The 16,343-nt window shown below is 43.4% G+C and overlaps 1 protein-coding gene and 1 long non-coding RNA gene across 2 annotated transcripts in view; one reads left to right on the top strand and one right to left on the bottom strand.

Annotated features, from left to right (window-relative positions):
• Positions 1–1,570, top strand: part of LOC135250037 (uncharacterized) — a 96,752-nt gene extending 95,182 nt beyond the window's left edge. The window contains exon 2 of the long non-coding RNA XR_010328848.1: positions 940–1,570. This is a non-coding gene — a long non-coding RNA (uncharacterized LOC135250037). The remainder of the gene's footprint in view (positions 1–939) is intronic.
• The window catches only part of mrnip (MRN complex interacting protein), a 317,439-nt gene that overhangs the window by 242,526 nt on the left and 58,570 nt on the right, over positions 1–16,343 (bottom strand). The gene's annotated exons all lie outside the window — the stretch shown is intronic.

Here is a 16,343-nt window from a genome sequence, read left to right as displayed (position 1 = left end):
TGTGTGCACGTGTGTGTATGTGTGTCTGTGTGTGTGTGTTCCAATATAGACGGAGGTACAGACATAATTGCTTCTGTTCTACACTCCAACACACAGTTTTAACATTAAACCACTGTAACTGGGGGACTGTGACAGGGGGAGCAAATGTACTTCATCCTTCTTTATAAGTGAAAAAATATTTTCATGAGTGGTAATGAAATGGAATCAGTACATTCCACAGAGATCGGTCATCAAAGTGTTTCCTTCCTGCTTGATGTCTTTCCTGCTTTGAGTTTTGTTCTTGGAACGGGAGGGCGGAATTCAGAGAAAGCACTCTCCGCTCCAACTTTATAATCAGCCCACAGAACGAGAAGCAAGTGCAGGAGCTCCGAAAATAGAGTAAAACAATCTGCCGTATACAGTATGGGGGCACGTGGGCTCTCTGCAATCACTGCATCCCAAAGGGCGGAGTGCGTTCTTTTGAAAAGCTTTTCCTTTTCCTGTGGCGTGAGCACGCACACACGCACACACGCACTCCCTTCGGTGCGTGCGCCGGGAGAACGCGCTTCTTGAGAAGCGCGTCGCGCCGCCTCCCCCAACAAAGTCCGTTTAGCGCTGCGCTTTTCTGATCTGAAATGGTGTCGGCTGGAGACGGATCAAATGCTGTTAGACTGCTTACCCCCCCCCCCCCCACACACACACACACACACCCCTGCAGGTGGTTCGTGCCGCATTTGTGAGAAACGCAACAAGAGGAAAAAATTTCTTTTTTGGGGGGGGTAGGGTTCAGGAAAGGGCTGCTCTGTGCCACGCACAGTCCCCCGCCAAACCGGGTGAACGTACCCCCCGTGCTGAGCGCGTGCTGCCATCAACATTCCGGTGAATTATTAATGCGTTTAGAAATAAATAAATAAAGAAACTCCAACATTCCTCAGACCCCAGCTCTGTCTCTCTCTCCAGATGGGACACACTCGCTTGCCAACCTTTCCGGATGCCCAGAGAAGCCATTACTGAAGTCTCCCGTCCAAATACCAAGCGAAAACGCAGGCGGTACTCAAGCACAAGAGGGAACAGAGGGAAGAAGGGGAAAAAACTGAGAATTTGATTTTTATTTATTTATTTTTTCTTCTGGCTTCAAACGCTGCTGTGTCAGTCACTCTTTCCCCGAGAATCACACCTTTTCTCACACCTGGAGAGAGCTGGTATTGAGCCCATCCCGTTTTTGGTGCGGATGCAAACGCAGAAACGCTCATTGAGGGTCTGCCTAGGTTTTATGCCACAATGGAGAGTTTTGAATGCTCCTAAACTTTTAGGACGGGCAGTGTTAAGGCAGGTAACTGCAAAGTCAAATAGTAAATTTTCACTAGTCCACAAATTGTGGAAACATTGTGCTTAACCCCTTCTTCTGTGGTTGTTTTTCAGAGCCGTTTTTGTCTGTAACAATGTTTTTGAAAAAGGCATGTTATTGACCATGCATGGTAATGGCATTATGTGAAAATCTGCAATTTGAAATAAAGTATGCAAGCCAAATAAATAAAAAATAATAATAAATCAAATAATAAAATAAATAAATAAATACTGGACAAAGAAATGCATGTTGAAGCTGATTATAAAATTCCCAACAGTAAGATACATTAGTCTGATCATTTATGTAGGTAACTAATACATAAAGGAAGGTATTATGATAATTACCTGCTTAACACAAATGATAATAATTTTCTCATTTTTTGATGTTATTTTTTTGGATTTAAATTTTATGTAATTCATTACATATTATATATTTATTTTGCCAAAAAGAGGAACGGTTGCATAATGTTGCATTATGTGTTGTATATGTTGGTTATGATGTCATCTCTGACACATGTCATCTGGTTTGCAAGCCCAGTGCCAATGACACAGTTGAAGGAGATCGCTTGCGATACATGTTTGATTCATAAGAGGGCTTGAGCCAAAACGAAACGCATTTCGCTCCTCTCGCATTTTGATATGTGACGGAGAAATCCTTTGAGGTCAGAAATGATGCAATCGCGCGGTGTCACGGCGCAATCCCTTTCAGTCCCTGAGCGCTCATAGCCTGCATTAGTATTCTCGAACCCGTTTCTGTTTTATTCTTCTTTTCTGCCCGGTTCCATTTCTGGGCCCTTCCCGCTGCCGTGACAACCTTCTGTCAGCTTGGGCGCGACGGTCGACTGGCATGTGTGGTCTCCGAGCCACGTGCGGTCAGGCTCCACGGGTTTCTTCATTTCGTAGCCCACCAGCAGAACTGCGTGGGCGTTTCCGTGGGAGCTGGTGCAGATAGGCCGGCGGCGCCCCGACTGTCTGGAGCACAGGTGTCAAACCCCAGTCCCGGAGGGGCCGCAGCGTCCGCCGGTTTTCGGGGTGTCCTCGGCGCGGGCGGTTTCATTTAAGCCTCTGATTGGCTGAGGAATCCACGCACACCTTGTTCTCGCGGCCTTAATTGGCAGCTGATTAAAAGGAAAACGCGAAATCTCGCAGACACCGTGGCCCCCCCTGGATTCAGTTTGACCCCCCCCTTTTCTGTTTGCGTTATTGTGTGTCAATGCAACTGGCATATTTGGCTGTCAAAACCAAAAGAAAATTAAAAATTAAAAACTAAAATAAAACAAAGTCTGGCGCTCATAAATCAAATAGAAATGTGGTAATTACCACAGTAACTAGAGAAGAAGAATTGACATCATGCAAACATACTTATTTATCACCTATACTTTGTAATATTTATCATTATCATTACGATGGTATGTATTGCCTCAATGATGATAAATTCATGCCGTGAATTGTCCTGTTGCGAGTTTTGGGTACCCTGTTTGTGCGCCCATGAATCATCGTTGCGATTGTACTGACTGCACAGTGCAAACTGAGCAGGGCTTTTGTGCCGTCGCAGGGCTTCTCCTCAGCGTCTGTGGAAAAAGTCGACCGGCGAAATCGTGGCTCAGGGCGGAGGGAGGGCGGTTAGGCGGACCGACCCCGACGGCGTGATCCGCAGCTCGCCCGACGCGTTCTGTTTTCTCTCAATCAGGCGAAGAGAGAATCACGATTCCTGTGACATTTTCTGGAACAAAAGAGGCGGCCATCGCAATCGGATCGTTACGGAGACGGGGACGAGAGAGCAGGCCGACCTCGCATTAAAGCATTTACATACAGATAAAAACGAGATAGGCGCTGTCATCCCGACGACTCGAAGTTCAGAATGTTGGAAAATAATTTATGCGTTATAGAACAGATCTCTGGATTGTATGATCTTTTTTTTAATTTTTTTTTTTTAAATCAAGCTCCTGCTCACTGCTTAAGAGAACGAGACCGCTGTCACCTGGAGAAAGAAAAAAAAATCGCATTCATTTTTTTTGCAGTTTATTAACCATATAAAATAACAAGTTTGCAATGAAATGCCACAGAAAATCATTCATGTAGCTCAGAAATTATGGCTGAAATCAGTGGCCATCTCTGGAAAATTGGATTCGGTTTCTCGTTCAGACGGGAGAAATGAAACGCATCAAATGGTGCTGGGGTGCGGAGTGAATGCTGCACTGCAGCGTTGCGTGTGTGCGTCTGAAGGGGCCGAGAAAGATTCGACCTGGAGAGAATGAACGTAGCACTTTACTAAACAGGCTGGAAAATTTTGTTCCATCCCTCTTTCACAAACCAGCAATTTTTTCTCCAGGGGTCCCTCAAACACAAAAAAATGATGTCCGACAACCCTGCGATTTGCTGCGGTTGTTTTGATTGGATTCCTGAGGAATACTGACCCCCCCCCACCCCCAACCCCACCCCACCTCCGTGCGGCAGGTTCATTAACACTCACAGTTAACTTCCGGAAGAATCCGAGTGTAATGTACAGTGGAGTGTAATGAAATGAAACCGAGGCAGTGTTTGCTTGGAAACGCCAGGTAGCATCTGCTCTGACATTTGCACCTTCACGGTGTGTCACGTCCTCTGAGCACAATCAGAGTTGTTATTTGTTTTGCCGGGGGGGGGGGGGGGTGAGACTAATTGCCAAGTGCCTGCGTCTTTATTACCCATAACTTGCTCTGGTAGAATCAACTTTTCCACTAACTATATAACATAATTTACTGATGGGGCAGGTGGGGTTAGGGGCTGGGGAACAAATGTGTCCCCCCAAAAGTCAAACTCACTCCTATACCCCTGCACAGACACACTACACTTTTCTTTCCCAAATACTCATCACTGTAGCCAGTGCTATTGGCATCTGATTAAAAAATCCTTGCATTCTCGATGACTCACTTTGGTGATCAGACACAAGCTCTTTCATATGCATTCACTGTGCACGAAGCCTGAAATTGATGCCTGAATGCAAATGCGAGAGACTGCCAAAAGTTCAATGCCGTTAGAAGCTCAGGGTAGAGAATGCCTACTGTAGTTGCTGTAGTTGGTAGGGCGGGGTGGGGGGTGTGTGTTCCTCCCTGTTGGTTTAGACCTAGACAGGTTTTCATTGCTGGGGGGCAAAGCGTTGTTTTTGAGCCTCACGGCAAGCTCAGTTTACGGGTAAGCCGGGCCCCTCTCAGTCTGTCACCGCTCCCCGAAGTGCCGTCTTCTCCCCTCGGAGGTAAGCGGGGCGCTGGGAGCTCGCGGATGACACCTGGAGCGTCCCGCAGCCGCTCGCGACGAAACACGCTCCCCGCGTCAGCTCTCATTGTCAGACGCCTAAGAAGCGGCCCGGCTGAGCCTCCCAGGCTAATCCTAAGTTTGAGGTTCACTTCCCCCACTTCCCCAGCTGGAATAAATACCTGTCCTTATTTGAGAGATAAGCGAGGCTTAGGGTTGTGTCCTCCTATTAAGATTCTGCCTTAATTATTTCCATCCCTGAACTGTCAAAGGCACTCTGTTTAAGAGGATCTTAGGAAATAAAGCTTCGAGTCCCGTGTAACCCAAGCAGGTGTCGGGCAACAAGTTAAATACGAGTCTATAGTTTCTATAGCCAAAGAAGGTCCATGGGTAAAAAAAAAAAAAAAAAAAAGAGAGCGCTCCTTTATTCCTCTCTGCTTTCTCCTTTCACATTCATTTCTGGAAGACGTATTGTTATTCAAGGTGAAGCAATGGTTTTGTAATATTCTTTCAACCATTGCAAGTCATTGCAATTCATTCCAAGGTGCCCAAGCTGTAGTTTAATCCATTTTCAGACTTCTTAAAAATAGAAAAAAAGACTGCAGTCGGTGGCTATTGCTGAGGAGGCTTTTTAAAACCTACAGTTTTTTGACATATGTCACTGTAAAAAGATTTTCACTGCAACATGTTTTAGTCATCCAAGACTATTGTATTATTAAAAAACAAGACCCGGTTAAAACCTAGTTTCGTTGCCCCGACAGGGAACCACAACACTAGTATATGGCTGGACCTAACACACGTGATTCGGCCGACCAATGGTGTAACTTCATCGGTCATTCACTCACTCAGTCACAGACATTCGCGTTTGTAGGGCTGGCCCCGCTGTTGCGGTCCAGCCAAAAAAAAATTTTTTAAACTTTTTTTTGTCACGTCTGCCAAATTGCTGAAAAGCATTAGTTTATGTCACAGGTGGACCAATCACACGTCAGCTGCACTCCACTGCTTGGCTTCTGGCCAGCCTCTGTAACTCTTACAAAATTCCACTTGCACTGTGGAAGAGGCCCACTCTTTGCCAGCATGTTGTTGCTTTTTTTTTGTTGTTGTAGTTTTCAGAGATCAGCATCTGGGTTCCTGTTCTGCCACCTGCTCCAGGTGTTTAGCCACAGGCTGATTACCTGCCGCAGGTGGTTTTGAGGTACGGTCAGCGTGCTACCACCATTGAGGGGAACGGATATCACCTTTTGTCCTAATCCTGTTTGACACCATTAACAAGTATTCCATCTTAGAGAAGGTTCATCCATTAGTAACTGTTTTTATACAGTACATGCATTTAATGCATCGCATCAAATGGTGCGGTCTTTATTCAATTAGCTCTAAAGCTTCACAGATGGCAGCAATGACACAGAGCTGACAGAATAACATAATCTTAGATGCCTTAACAATGCAGTTTACTCTGAAGATTTCTGGTATAGAAATGAATTACCTTTTTTTTTTCACTTCCTGGTTATGTTTAATATCGCCCACAAGCATCTCTACCTGCCAAGGTGTCGCTGACCTTTCTAAAATTGACTTTCCAGTCACGGAAGATTCTGTAAATAAATCAAAACTGCGGAAAAGTCACATCGCACATCGAGTTTTTCAGCAATTTATCACAGGGAGGAAACCCAGCCTATTAAAATAGCTTTTAATTAGAGCCAGCACATCGCGCTGAAGGTCTGAGTCAGCGCGGAATGTTCCGGGTCTCACGGAAGCAATCGAGAAGCTTGTTTAATAAACGGCCAACCAAACAGCGCAGGGTAATATGTGTTTATGTGATTGAGTTCAGTTCATTTCTGATTGAATCAAACACAACATTGCCCTTTATTTCTTATGAAATTGCATTTTGCAAAATACCATTAGGCACAATACAGTTCTCATATATATATATATATATATATATATATATATATATATATACACACACACAGGCTACTTTTGTGTATGCGTGTGTGTGTATATATACACACACACACACAGGCAACTTTTGTGTGTGTGTGTGTATACATACACACACACACACAGGCAACTTTTGCAACTGATAAAGTGGCATTAGCATGCCAGCTGGTCTCAATTGTTTTCTACGATAGCTCTCCTCCCCACCACTGACTGTGACTGACCAGGCTATTTATGTTTGAACGAGCTGCTTGCTGAAGACAGCAGTATCCCTCACAGGGTGGCACTGTCGATTGCTAATGGTTTCATGCCGGTCCACAGCCTGTTGCCGTTTGGTGTTCGCACTAGAGAGGTTAGGGTGCTGTGCTCGTAATCAGAAGGCCACGTGCTGGAACTCCAGGGCTGAGCCTTTTCAGGCTCTTCAAGTGCTTTCTGTCAATCTAAATCTCACCATCAGCGCGACTCAAGTCACTTGAGATGAGCGCGTCATCAAACACAATTAATATGGCTCAGCGCAAATAATAAGAAACGTGGCAATGTGAATCGGGTTTGAAATCCCGCTTTGATCAGAGTTGCGTCAAAAACAAAAGTCAATGGGTTATTGACAAGAAGTACGAGTCAGGCTAACCTGTTTTCTCATTAAAACGGGTTCAGGCGTAAGTCCTTTTGAGGCTCCTTTTTTTCACTGAGTGACAACGGCAACAGACAAGTTTGATGGCATGCACTCTCAAATTATCTCAGCCGTAGTGAGAAAAAAAATAAATACTTGCTTGCTCATGACTTTTCCCAAAATAAGTGCACTTCCGTCTGGAACACACTGTTCCTGCTACTTTCTGACTGCTATTTGTATATAAATGTGTTAGTACATCTGAAGATTTCGTCAGTGGATCGAGCCCTCCCCATCGGCCTCTGAAATGGGGGTTCTTGAACAAGCTGTGCTCGTCTCCAAAACCTTTCCATACTAACAGAAATTATCTGTGGGCAACATTCATTATCATGGTTTAAATATCTATTAATGTTAAATACTCTGAGCTATGGAACTGGACTGAAAGACTTGATGATGTGCTCATTGTAGTTAATTTAGCTTGTTCTCTATCTTTATTTCTGGACTGCATTCAGACAAAAACAACAAAACAACACCACTTTGCATTTGACAGAAAAGTACAGCAGCCCGTAAAGGTCTCTTTGATTTTGCTTGGAAATGCATTTTTTTAATGTTTTTGTAATGCTAAACCAAACTCGTAATATGTCAATTTGTGTGTTGTATTATGAATATCAAAATGACTTTGGAAAATGCCCCCGGGTATTATTGTTTATTAAATGCTTTAGCCAAGCATCTCAGCTGAGAAATGTCAGCGCATTCATTTCCCCGACATGTATAAGCAAAAAGTAATACAACAGGCTCAAAGGTAAATTGTAGTTAACGGAGAACATTAAAGAGTATGCAACACCCGGGTGTGTGTTTGCCTCGAAACAAGACCAAATACCAAGTATCAAGTTTTCTTTCCATTTCAACAGTCTGCATGACATGTTTTCTTTCCCAATGTGTGTGTGTGTTTGTTTGTTTGATTGTGTCTGTGGGTGTGTTGTGTGTGTGTGTTTGTGTTTGTTTGCCAGTGTCTGTGGTTGTGTGGTATGTGTGTGCGTGTGTGTGTTTTTTTGTGTGTGTATATGTCTGTGTGTTGGGAGGGAGAGTGAGTGAGAGACAGCGTCAGGGCGTGTAACGATTGTTTTTGGACATGGTTGACGTCTTGGATTTTTAGCAGCCGAGGCCTTTGAAAAGCGTGAAGCCCCTGATTTCTCCACAGATCCCAGACATGTTCCCCCCCCCCCCCCCCCACCCCCACCCCCGCAGCAGTGTGATACTCCCAGCCACCGGAGGAGTACTTGTTATCTCGCTCTATAAATTATTTCACGAAAGAGCAACGCACATCAAGTGTCCACACCTGGTTAATGTACGTCTCGCAGAGTAATGAACAGGCCCGGGCGATTCTCATTCTTCTCTCCGATGAAGGCGGCGCACAGAACACATCGCTTTTTACACCTGAGTGTGTCTGCTCCGGGCACCGAACTACACGGGCTGCCAGAGCGGGGAGAGAGACGCGGAGAAATCACGATTCCGTTGTTTTTCAGCCTTTAGCCGGCAGTGAAACAATGTTTTTGGGGAGAGGCCTGGGACACGTTCGCCGTCAATTTGGTCGACGTTACTTCAAAAACCGCCCACCCACCCGAACCATCGCTGATGATGTGATCGATGTATCATGAAAAACGAAACAGAAAAACAGACGATGCAGTTATTGATGTATTATAGATGCTCAAAGCCAAAATGTAGTTATTAATTTATTATAGATGCTCAGAAGCCCAAATGTTGTTTTTTAATGAATTATAGCCGTTCAAGAGTAACTACAAGCAGGTGTTTTGTAAAATGATTAATTAATTATGAACTATTGACATATTTGTCATGTGGGCATAAACATTCTATTTTATTTCTTTTAATTTTGTTGCATCCTATAAGGATACATTTTCAAGTAAGAATTGATACCGCAGCGGTGTGTGTTTCTGGTTGGACCAAGCCTACGAAAAACACCAGCCCTTCAAAAAAAAACAAGACATTGCATATATTAGCATTTTTAAATGTAACATTATGTTTGCAACAACGGGTACCTTAGACTTAGACCTTAGACACTTAGACCTTAGTGCAGAAACATGAAAGGTGTATTTGAGTGCGGACATGAATTCTGAATGACCCCGGAGGCTGAATACTTTACAGATGCCATGGCATTGAAGTCCTCCCTCTTTTCGGACTGGCACAAAGCATTTGGGCATGTTCATTTTGTGGGCACTCACCAAACATTTTCTGTTTGCTCATTTAAAAACAATAAAGCAATTCTTCTTTAAAAACAGCAAATGAGGTTTCTCACACACATACATGTAAATACATGCGCACACACACACACACACACACACACACACTCATATTTGTACCTTATATTGAGCATAATTTACACTCAGCTTGAATTTACACTGAAAATTTTCTTTGTTTTGAACCACACATACAAACAATTTGTAGACATTCAGCTCCTAATCAACCAACACAACCAGCATGAATTGATTTAAAAATCACCAAACCAACACAAAAGGATTTCATAATGATCAAGTCAACAATTATATCATTATAAAATGAACAAAACAGATTTCATCATTATCAAACAAAAACAAGTTCACTATATTAGTGAAACAAAACGGCAAAAAATATTAATAACCATCCAATGAAACACAATTATTTCATTATTATAAAATCAATGCAAAACAAATACATTATCATCAACCAAACACAAAACGATGTTCTCATCATCCACCAATGTGAAGCAAATTCATTATCAGCAAACCAACAAAAAATAATTTCTTCACCATCAATTCAGCACAGCATGATTATCTCACCACGAAACCAGTACAAATTCATTATTATCAGATGATGACATTGTGGATCAAGAGAAAGTTCACTTCACTCACAATTAATTTTAATGACAAGAGATAAAAGAAATGATTTTGTAAAAAAGTAGTGTTGATGGGTAGCCAGACACTGAACGGGAATTAGACACAGACACAGACACAGACACAGAATAAAGGACCAAATACTTACCCAGTGCCCATGAAGGCTATTGCAATTGTGTTGCATACTACTTATAGTGAATTTCAGTAAATGTGTATTATTATTATTATTATTTTTATTATACAGGTGGAGAGCAGACAACCTGCATCACAGTCCTGCTGAAATGGTGGTAAATTTAAGAATAACTGAAAAAGAAAAGCTTTATAGCTCTTGAACATAATTCACTCCCCTCTTATTTCCTGTCAACAAGTCTGTGATTTATTTGTCTGCTTCATTTCTCAGCCACAACAGTCACACTATCGCAAATACCCGGTGTGCGGCAGCGCTTTTCTCTGTTTATCAGTCACATGAAATTGCTTTCACATGGCGGGCCTATGTTAATTTACTAACTTTTTAGCAATTTAACATTTTGGTAGTTTTAAATAATTGTCGCAATTTTTTTTCCTACTACCTCATTTTAAAAGAAGATTAATGGGGTGCACAGATTAATGCCTAAGTAATGACATGCCTAATTAATGACAATTACAGGCCTTTTTATGTTCAATGCATAAAACAACACTCCACTTCCTTCGCATCGCTCAAATGGGCTCTGTGTGGCCTCTTGGGTGACCTGTCCTTCTGTAGCCTTTGCTATCAGTGACGTGGACACGCCCCTTTGCCCGGGAACCAATCCTAGTCCTTCCTGTGCCGAATGTGGCCACTAGCCTTGCAGGGGGAGAGGGAAGATTTCAGTGGGGGCGGTGCTACAATGGGCAGGCTCACGGGCGCCGAAGAGTCTCTTTAGCTGTGCGTTGAATGTAGCCCTCCCGTCCAATGGCCACACAGCTCAGCCGAACGAACACAAGCAGCGGCTGGCCTTTTGCTGTTGGAGCAATGGGCCAAATACAAATACAACTGGGCATTCAGGAACCAGGAGAAATAGGAGTTGCAACATAGCACAGAAATTGACTATTAAAAAAAAGATGAACTTCAGCTGGGGGAAAAAAATGATGGAAAATTGCTAATCCAGCTGTTTTATTGAGGGATCCACACCATTGCATGGAGCCGGTGCTCTCTCCCGTGACTCTCCTTAGGCAATGCTTTCAAACGATTATTGGTCTAAGAGGAACAGTCCCACAGATACCGAATGCTGGAGATGTTTAAAAAGCCATTCTTCGGTTTAGGATGCCCACGGAAAGCAGCTATAATGAGTTGCCCGAAGCTTCTCTGATATGATTTTCTACTGTTGAGCAATGGGACAGCCAGCGTGGCGTTCTCCTAAAGTTGCGTTGGTGTTCTGCTTTACTGTTACTTTTTTTTTTTTTTTTTTTTTACTTGTTTAGCAGGCATCCTTTTCCATAGTCCAGATTGTACAGGTGCACAGCATTTCATTTCCCCCTAACTACATTCAAACATCAGCATGTCTTACCTATTGAGATGCTCGAGAGCATCAGTGTCCCATCAGAAATGCAAACCGGCTGACGAGGCCAGCCCTATAGCTACTGCACAAAGCCATTTACATGCATAAGTGAAAGCCTAATCTTGAGGGAACCTCAGGGCCCAAGCCAGCTCCACTCCTCAGAGAACTCCACTCAGAATCTGCAAGAGATCACCTCGCCTCACCCCCTGTTCTTCGTCCTCCTCTATAATTAGAGCACGCTTCCGTTTTGTCCAATGAGCCGCGTTCTCCAATTAGTTTTTTTTTTCTCCTTTTCTTCTTTTCTCCCTTATTTGCGGGGGGAAAGGCAGTTTTATTCATCGTATTGAAAAGCGACGCACTTGAAGACGTCACATTTGCCTCAGCCTGATTTGCCTCGGTCCTGGAAGCTGAGCTAGCGATCGCAAAGGACCGGCCATTTTCTCCGGGATGTTCTCAGTACATTTGCAGCCTCTCTCTGCAGACGTGCGGATAATTTAAAGGGAGGGCGCACATTGCACATTCTGGAGATTGTACACAGCGTATGGGCGCATGCCTGCAGATTGTACCTGGTTATCACTGCACATCTAGGACGTGATGACCACCCTTCTCTCGGAGTGCAATAGGCAGCCATTTACATAAGTGTGTACGAGACGTGCGCTGTACTGCCAAGCATAGGGTCAAAATGGTAATTTCAAGCCGAGCAGCATCACCACACCCTGGCAAACGCAAGACATAGAAACACAGGGGAAAAATCCCCCCACCTGCCCCTCCAACAACAAATCCCGCACCCCACCCCCACCCCCCCCCCCAAATCTCACTCCTGGCTTCCATCGTTTGTATCAGCCAGTATTTGCGCCTTTTTGAAATATGTGGCTAGAAAGAGCCCAAGTCCTTTAATCTATAATGGAACAGACGTTATCATTATTGTTAAATAATGCACGGGGTGCTGGCATTAAGTATTAATAAGTTATTGAGTTGTATAGTTCTGGTGACCTGCCTGCAGGCACACTGTTGATTGTGAGCAAAAACCAACAAAAAAAAAAAAAAAGTGAGTAAGGGGAGAGTACGGATGCACACCTGTACTGTGTGTGAGACCATACAGTACTGTGCACTGAGTCTTACTACACTTCTATGTAGCTAAACGAAGCATATGGATAAACCAGACTACTGTGTCAGAGCCACTTGTGTACTGAGGAAGGATTTTACAATGGTTATGTACAAAGGAACAGTATATATAGAGTACAGTACTGACTAAGAAACATTTGAGTACTGTATGATGAGCAAGGTTTGCTAAGATTTGCTGTGTACGGGAAGAACATAGATTACCACAGTGCCACATAATAGACTCTAGAATACAGAGTACTGACTGAGGACTTTTTCTGTCTAACGGAGTCTGGATGTACTGTGGTATTGTGCAAGTGACAGGTATCAATACACTAGGCTTCTGTGCAAGGAATGAACAGGAGTCCTGCTAGTACCACCTCGGGCTGAAACCCTTCAAAGCTGGGGTTTCTGTGAGAAGTTCTGGAGAGGTGCTACGAGTTCAGCGACGTGCTACTGTGGTCCTACTGCACAGAGAGATGAAAACACACCGACGCGGTCCTACCAGATACCGCTGAAGTGCATTCCCGCAATGTGTTCAGACATGAGTCTCCTGCTGCCTCACTGGAGAAAGGATTCCATTGCGCATATTCTAAAACTGACCCCCTCTTTCCATATTCATAATTCACCACCATTACCATATTCCAACAACTCTCCCCACGCTAAGGAACATACATAATTTACAATATTTTTCCCCATAATCAATGTTTGCAGCAGCTCAACCCAAAAAAATCTGCTTTGTGTTTGTTTGTGAGGTTGTCTTACTACAAAACGAGCAGCAAAATAACAGCGGCTTTCGAGAAGCTGGAAAAAGAAAGGCCAACTATTATGTCCATGGTCATAGTGTACATTAGCACTGCTGTGGATGCCTAACTTCTAAACAAGCTAAGAAACTGACATCTCTTTATTTAGCCTTATCCCTCTCACAATTTAGTTGCATAGACTTCGCTAATGCTGGTAAACCAAATGCAAAAATCAAACCGTGGCTGACAATCAAGTCGTCGGTCTTTCATTCATATAGAGTAAACACCCGGCATAAAAAGTATTTGTTGGATGGCTTGTAAATTGAAAGCTTAAAAAGGGTTGCCTAGCAACAGAGGCCTGGTTGCCAACCAGAGCATTACTACCAATTACAGGGGGCTGAGAAAGTGGCGCACCTCTTTGGCTGGTAAATGTCACTTTCCTTGAAAAAAATATAAAGCTTTCAGACAGATCTAACGTGGCTCTGCCCCAATGGCTGCCATACATACAATGAACTCAGTCAGAGCGTATTTCAAATGCATGTGTACACACACACACACACACACACAAACACGCACACACAAAGACCCCCACACACACACACACACCCACACACACTCAGACACATGCACACACAAAGACCCCCACACACACACACACAAAAGTGCATATTATAGCTTTCTTAATTCTCAATTGTTCTTCACTGTGACATCGTCATCCAGTATGGATGCCGTTGTTGTTCTTTTATGTTTCTAAAAGTGACAAACAACCACAACTGGTACAAAAGTATCTTAAACAGAGAGAATGTTTCCTGCATTATTGACTGTTCAAAATTGTACTAGGCTCTCCCTTAGCTTGGAAGATCTGGGAAGAAACGGTGATGAATACTAATGACGCGAATGCTGGTGGACATTGAGCCTTTGGATATTAGATTTACTTTGCTTACTTGGAGAGAGAGTTTTCTTGGGGAACTAAGATCTTTGAGTATTATTGCTTTAAATTTCATCTGGGAGCACCGTCTCTGTTCTCCTCACAAGGTCTTGCGCGTTGTCAGAAGCAGGATATTAAGACAGTCTGGAGCCCAAAAACTACACCTCCCAGAAGGACAGGAGGCCAGTGTCAAGGTAACGGAATGACTGCCGGAGATGAGGGACAGGGAAGAGAGCATTGGCATTAACTGGAAAACCATGTGCAAAGTTCATACCTGAAATACCATCCACCTTGGTCTGTGCTCATCAGTTCAATTTTCAGTTCTAGTCACCAAATTTACATGTCATATTTGGCTCTCAAAATAATTGGCAATCAGGTTTTTTTTTCATGCACCTTAAAGGTGCAGCGTGTATGTTTTTTAGAACACTTTTGTTCATATTTGGGTCAATTTCCTTCATATTTCCACACTTCGTCTGGGTCTCATACAATGCTAGCCCTAACCCATATCCTATTTTGAACTAAATAAAATAAACATATAAGCGAGACCTTTCAGCCCGCCCATATCAACATGAGCGGGCTTTTCCAATAGCACAGGGTAAAATGTGGACGAATAAAGAGAATTGGTCATTATTTTGAGAATAAAAGTGGGAAAATTTAAAAATAGAAATTTTCCATACCATTTCTACAGTTGGAAATAAATAAATAAATATTTTTATGCATACCATTTGAATCAGGCTGGACACAGTGGTGAAAATCATTCACAGAATCAACAGACAGGCTGCAAAAGAATTATGGCAATTGCTAGTCTAAAATGAAAAAAACAAAAAAAACATTCAGCACTAAATTTGATTATGGCTTCCTGTGTCTGAAGAGTAAGCAAAATGAACACAATTCCATTCTTCCTGTCACTTAAGGTACTCACCGTGTAATTTGCATAACAAGCACCTTGATGGTTCATCTGTCCTTAGGAAAGGATTGTACTGATATTTTTTTTTTTTCCAGCATGTTCATATGCAAAGCAAGAGGGTTGTTGTTCCTCAAGTCTCCACAATAGCACAATTAGACACGTGGAATTTAACAGAAAAAAATGACAGTTTTGGGAATTTATACTTTTATACTTTATAATTGTACAGCAGTCATCGCCCCCCCCCCCCCCCAAATTCCATCACCTCTGTCACCTGGGGGTTTGATATATGTAAATGAAAGAAAGGAAACTGGCCACATCATTGTATTGCAGCTATTGAAGTTACAGAATAGTGCGAGGGACAAGTTTTCTTCTCAACCTATACAAATGGAACCAGATTCTGATCTACCTCAGGCTGAGAAGATTGGCAGGTTGCCAAGAGACAATGGGACGGTGAGGAAGAATTTGAAAATGGAAATGGTGAGGGTGCTTTTGTCGAGTGGCGAGAAGATTTCATCCTCGCGAGCTGTGGCATCATGTGATCAGCTCGCCTGTGCAGAGCCTTATCACAGAACCCCATCCCGGTTACGGGATTTGTGTGTTGCGGAAAACAACAGAACGCACCAACTTTAGAGTCTCTCCCCTGGAGAGATATCCTTTCTCGGGTTCCTCCCAGTCATCTTGACCCTAACTTTGTGTGGTCAAGGTATCGGAATCAGAGCCGGTTACATCGCGGTTCGCGTATTCAAACAACTCCCGGAGAGCTGCTCGAACCCTCCTGGGGGTTCAAACAAGCTTTTAATCATGGCTCAAAAACGGCCAGCGTACAGAAGTTTTTAATCATGACGGTCGAAATGCGAGGCGATGGCACGAGGGAGATATGTGTCCGCTTTCAAAAAAAAACGGCACAACGGAAGTGTGATTATGCCAGGATAATGAGACGTCTCATTATACAATGGATTTTGGAGCCCAACTTTCGCCTTGACTTGAGCCGGCCCCGTGCGTTATGAACAGGCAGGTGGGACACCTCGTTACTGAGCTTTAAGACGCCACCGCTATCTCGCCTTCTCTTTTTATCGCGATAATTAAAGGAAATGAAGCAAACTCGGATTTTTTTTAGGGCGATACGCCTTCGAACCCTGACCTCCGGTCCAGCCCACAGG

Source organism: Anguilla rostrata, chromosome 3, assembly GCF_018555375.3.
Source record: "Anguilla rostrata isolate EN2019 chromosome 3, ASM1855537v3, whole genome shotgun sequence".
In the NCBI taxonomy this organism is placed as follows: Eukaryota; Metazoa; Chordata; class Actinopteri; order Anguilliformes; family Anguillidae; genus Anguilla; species Anguilla rostrata.
Note: the sequence above shows the minus strand (reverse complement) of the source record. Positions and strands in the feature narration are given on the sequence as shown.